The sequence below is a fragment of the Molothrus ater genome, chromosome 22 (assembly GCF_012460135.2).
Source record: "Molothrus ater isolate BHLD 08-10-18 breed brown headed cowbird chromosome 22, BPBGC_Mater_1.1, whole genome shotgun sequence".
Taxonomy (NCBI): domain Eukaryota; kingdom Metazoa; phylum Chordata; class Aves; order Passeriformes; family Icteridae; genus Molothrus; species Molothrus ater.
The window spans coordinates 158,565-164,640 of NC_050499.2; positions in this window are offsets into that span (position 1 = coordinate 158,565).

Consider the following 6,076-nt stretch of genomic DNA (forward strand, 5'->3'; position numbering starts at 1 on the left):
AAAAGGTAAGATTTGAGGCACTCAGGGGCAGACCCAGCCGCTTCCCAGCCAGCACAGCCCCCCCAGCGCCCAAGGCCAGAAACTCTGCAGCTCCACCAGGGATTTATCAGGAATGTTCCCCTGACACTGCTGGGGGGGTTGGTTGACATTTTCCAGCACTCCCAGGTGACTCAGGTCTCATTCCCCATCCATCCATCCATCCATCCATTGGCTGTGGTGCTGGGATCCTGCCAAGCTCTGCCAGCCTTGGGCTTGGGGAGATTTCTGCCAGCTGTCCTGAGCTCCGTAATTGTGCTCTCTCTTCCAGGAAGCAAACAAGAAAGATTTTTAAAAAACCCAAAACAAACCACAACAGGGAAACCTAAAAAACCTTCAACAGCTCAACCCTGCTCAAGTTATCTCTTTAGGGACAGCTACCACTCTCCAGCTGAAATGATGGGCTTTTGGGGAAAAAGAAAATTACATGTTCACCTCCAAATTGAAAAGGATTAAGGTAAGATAACTTTTCAAACTACAAATTATTGGCCCAAAGCTTTTACCTTTGCAAGAAATCTTTAGTTAAGACCAGGCTGACAGTTAAACAACTGGTTCTTCTGGTGGGGAGAAATTTCCTTCTCTTTAAGGGAAGCAGCCTGATAGTTGAAAGAAACTGTTTTGTCAAACTTCAGGCTCCCTGGCACAGCCTGCCTTGCCTGTCCTTCCTGTTCACTGATTTACAGGCAGTGCCACAATGGCCCAGGTTCAGATGTTTGGTGCCATCCAGGGAATTTGGCCTCATCATTTCCATATGTCTTAATAGAAGTTTCAATCCTTGCAATCACTCTTCAGATGCCAGCTTTCCTTTCTTTTACAGAAAGCTCAAGGTTCCCAGAAGTTTTCTGACATCCTCTTTTGTGCTCAGAGAGATGAAATTTTCAAACAGATGTTTCCAAAGTTAACAGCATTTTAAAGAAAAATGAACTAAAATGACCCTGGATTCCAGCTTAGCTGAACTCCATTCTGTGTCATATAGTAGAGGAAATGTATTTGATTATCTGTATAGAGGGTTTTCCCCAGAGGTCCTGGTTGTCCTTGATGGGCTGCAGCTGCAATGTCCTTAATTGGGCTGTAACCAATGAAGATAACTGGGATAAAAGGGGAGAGAGCGAGAGCACGCGAGCGAGAGTGCGTATGGACTTTAGAAATCTGATAGAACAACAGTATGAGACTCTAGAGAAATAATAGAACAACAACAGTGTCAGACACTGAGATTCCCACCTCTAAGGCAGGAGCTGTTTGTGCCACCCATCCCTCCTGTCCTTCCCAGCAGCCTGGGCCTGTTTTCCCTGACAGAATCCCTGTCCCTGTGCACCCTGCCAGGAGCAGTTGTACACAGGCACAGATCTCCCCTTGCCCTCACCAGTGGGTTTCTCTCATCCCCAAACACGCTCATGACAATGTTGCTGCGATGAGTGCCCAGGGCCTGCACTGCCCCCACAACTGGGATCTCTGCTGTGCTCTGGGGCTGCACAGTCCCACAGGGCTTGGGGCTGGAGTAGAGCACAGCAGAGTCCTCCTTGCGTTTCTGGAAGGGACAGAATGAAATGCAACTTCAGAGGGACCTTTGAAGAAACTTTAGACTCCTTAACATCCACTACAACAGCAACTTACACGTTTAAAACTCCCCAGGATAAAGGTAAAAGGCACAAACAAGAACATCAACTGTTTCCTCAGCAGCTTAAACTGCCTCCTAAAGTTTACATTCAGGTAAGATCCTGTTCTCAGCAGATCTTTAAGACTGAATAGAAACCAGCAAGGTCTTATCCAAACCCTTTTTCCCCCTAATAATCTCCTCAATAATATTTGACAGGAGGAGGTGGATGTGATGCCAAACCTGGGGAATAAGCCTGTCGCAGCCAGGAAGGTGCTTGGGATTCCTAATGAGGATCTTCCTGTCATAGGGCACCTTCAGGTGGCACTCATCATACAGCAGCACTTGGGGAGACAGCTGGAGCTCCAGAACGAGACATCTGGGCAAAGAGATGACCCCAGGGCAATCATAGATACTGAGAGAATGGAGAATGTTTATCCCCAAGGATTGGGAAATGGAGCAGAACACATTGGTCACTGTCAAATGCACATTCAACATCTTTACAGTGATAAATTGTCTTCTACCTCTGCCCACTCCAACATGTCTTGTCAAGGAGGGGCAAACCCTGAGAGGCAGCACCCAGAGACTGCCAAGTGCCCCAGGCAGAGAACTTTGTGCCACAGCTGCCTCAGCCCCTCATTTACCCAAGAAGGCTTGCAAGGACTCGTGGAACAGTCCCAGTCCCAGTAACCCACAAGCTCTGGGGGAGCCTTCCCAACAAGGATGAGTCCTCACTAAGGCTCAAGGAACGCACAACTCCAGTGTCTCAGTAAAAATTACTCCCTTCTCTCCCATGGTGCTGTTGCCCTGCCTGAGAACTCAGCTCTTTGCCCCAGCCTTGGATGGCACGAGACAGCAGCTGCCCCACAGAGGGGCTGATCAGCCCCTGCCAGGCCCTGCAGCTCTCTGGCTCCTTCACTGTACAGCTCCAGGCACTGACTGGCCCCAGCTCCACCTGCTTTACAGAATGGCAGCCCAGGCACTGCCTGCATGGCTCTGCCTGGGACAGGGAACAGCACCAGGGAGCTGCATCCCTCTTGGCATCACACTGACACCCACAGCAGCACGTAATTCTGCTGCAGCAACAAGGACTTTTGGTCTCAATTATGAGACCATCAAAGCTCAAAATGGGAAGCAGAGGGAAGGAGAAAAACTGGAGCTGACCTGCCACATCAAGGGCTGCTTTCCCCTTGTAAGACCTTGCCCTCACCACTCTTGCTGGGAGCCACTTCCCCCTGCCATGTGCCCTCATGGACAGAGCCAGACCCTGACTCTCAGCAGGCTGCCTGGTGTGGCCCAAACCAGTGCACGGTGCTCACAACCAGCACAACTCCACCTCTTGCAGGAAGAAGGAGAGGAGGCCCTTGGGAAATTTGTTCCACCTCAAGCACCAAAACCCAGGCCAATCAATGATATCATTCCTGGTGCCTTTAGCAGAGGGCCCAGGACCGTGCTGGGCTGTGAGCAGGGGTGCTTTTCACCACAGGCTGCTGCCCAAGCACTGCTGTTCTCATGTCCAGCTGGCACAACATGAGGCCATTCAGCAGCACTTCTCCTTGGCAGCTGCAGCCAGCAAAGCCTGTGCAAGGCAGTGCCTGGGGGAGGCCAGGCAAGGGCTGGTACCTGGCTGTGATGATCAGGGTTGCCACTCCCTTGCCAATACCCTCCAGGTCCACCAGCATTCTCTGGTAGAACTCCATCACCATGTTGGAACACAGGGTCACCTGGTGGAAGAGAAGAACCGTCAATTCTTCCTTACAAAAGCTCATTACCCATGTGTGATATCCTTCTGTTCCTGAGGGAGGATTTGGCCTTAATTCTTCTGCTGCTCCATGTGTAGAGCACAGTCTCAGAGCAACAAAAGCCTTCTGGCAATACCAGATTTGTTAAACACACCTTGCTATCAGGGCACAGGTCAGCTACATTAAAACATTAGACTACAGCTCTATGGACCACTGCATTCAAATTAAGGGTCCAATTTCTCATTTGACTACAGTGACATCCATGCAGAGGAAATCTGACTTGAACACAATGAGTTCAGCTTTACAGCAGGAAGCTGAGGGCAAAGTGTGGCCCAGCAGGTACTGGGCAGTTCATGGCTGCTGTGGGACCCAGAGCCCGGGCTGGCTCTGAGAACTCTGGCACCACACCAGGAGTGGGGAACTGCCTCAGGATGGGCATTTACCAGAGGCAGAACCCTCAGAGCCACTTGCTCTATGCTGCAAGAGACAAGCCACCACAGGGACCAGGCAGAGGAGAAAGGAGGAGGCTCTCTGTCCTGAAGTTCCACAAGGAAGGGTTTATTCCAAGCAAAGTGATCAGAGCCAAAAGAGCCCTGGGCACTCCTGTGCAAGGGCTTTTGTACAGACACAAATCAGGGGGTAGATACAAACAGCAAACCAATAGGGAATCCTCAGGGGAGCACTGAGGGGATTCATCAAGTGTCTGGGGCCACTTGGGGCAGGAGGGTAGAGAGGATGGCTCACAAGGGCCAATGGGGCCTCCAGGAATAGGGGAATTCCAAAGGGGTGTTGCAGACAGGGATTGGCTCCAGGTTAAATTGGCAAAGAAGGTTGTGGAACAAAAGGGGCTGGGTTGCCTTGACAGGCAGGGAAAGAGCTCAAACAAGGGGCAGGGAATGGCATGAGGGACAGCTTTGAGCAAGGGTAAAACCCAGGGGTAAACCAACTCAGGGAGAACATGGGGGTACAACAGAACAAACCACTTAACAAGGAATCAATAAAATAAATTCAAACTGCTACACATGGCTGCAGAGTTTTTGTCTCCACTGGAGATTCCTGCAGTGAACACAAATCATTCTGCTCCCCAGAATGGGGGAAATGAGACCAAGAAGAAAAGCTAACTGCTTTATACAATGACATCTCTCTAACAGCCACCTTCTACCCTCATCCTTGCTCTGCCCAGTTGCAATCAAATAAATCCCTCTCAAAAACACAAGAATGGCTTCAGGCCTTGACCATAAGGTATGTGACCTCAGCATATGATTTTGGAAACTAAACAGTGCTCCTTGAGGAACATCCTGAGTAAGCCAGCTAGCAGAGGCCTCCCAGCAGTGCAGATCTCTCACTGCCAGGATGCTCAAAGCTGGCACCAGAGCTAAAGCCCTCCCACACTGCAGTGCAGCTTCAGCCCTGGTGCTGCAGCGTCTGTGGCTGGACTCTTGCTGTACTTCGATATCCTGGTGTCCCTGAGGGAGGATGGTGCCTTGGCTGGGATTCATGGTGAACTCCCTGGGCTCCACATAGAAATGGATTCCCTTCCTCCAGGCTAGGTCAGTGTCCCTGCGGATCTGATCCATGCTGTCCAAAGCCGGCTGTGTGCCATCGTCCAACATCCGGAGCTGGAACGTCAGGGGCACTGGGGAGCTGTTAGTGAGGCGGCAGCGCTGCGTGTAGGGAAAGCCTAAGGAATGACATAAATATCCATTCAGGCACCCATTAGGGCGTGACTCCTGGTGGGAATATCCTGTCAGGATGAAAGCGGGATTGGAGTTGAGCTCTTTATTATCTGAACTACAGCTTACCGAGAAGCTGCATGAGGAATTAATCATTATTTAGTTCCCTTTGACACAGATTCCAGACTGCAGCCTTGAAAATGCCCACTCCTAGCCCTGCTGAACACAGCAAGCTTCTGTCTTTGTGATGGGGAGGAGCTCCTTCACCTGGCCTATGGAATATTATTCCAAATATTTCCAGGTGGGATGTGCCTGGCCTCGTCTGACCCTTGCTGCTGGGCCAAAGGCGGCAGCAGTGGTGTTTCACCTCAGAGATACCTTTGGCTGGCTGGATGCTACAGCTAGGCACTCACAACAAATCCAGGCATAGTAGAAACTCAGTTTACCTCTGGTGGAAAAGGTTCAGGTGACGGTGAAGAGAAACAGGAGAGGATTCTATCGTAGAGTTTTAATCCAGAGTTTTATTCCAGGATGACAGACTCTGAATCTTGTAACAGCTCCCAACAGAATCCCGACCACATGGTCCCATCTCCTTTTAAGCCCCGGGGACAGGGGGAGGGGAAGACACAGGTGAGACACCAACCAGGAGGGAGGAGGGGAAGGCTCAAGGGATAAAGACACTTGGACAGGCCAATGAGCCCGGACCTGAGGGGCACCTTTTGAACTTCTGCCAACCACACCACGACCCTGCTGGAATGTTAAGATTGACGGACAGCTCTCAGCAGGAGGGAAAAGGGGGAGGGGAAAGGAGAGGTTGGCACACCTGGGGGGTTGGGATAGGTGAAACAGGAAATGGCGTCACATTGCAACACTGCCCCAAACCAGCACCAGTTATCTGTCAATGATGAGTGTGCATCCAGACCGAGCATTTACTCTGAGAATTGTCGTGGTTTAGGGCAAATTTGGAGAAGAATTTCCAAATTAGGGCCCCTCCAGTAAGCAAACCCACACAGCCCCTCCCCCCAACTGGT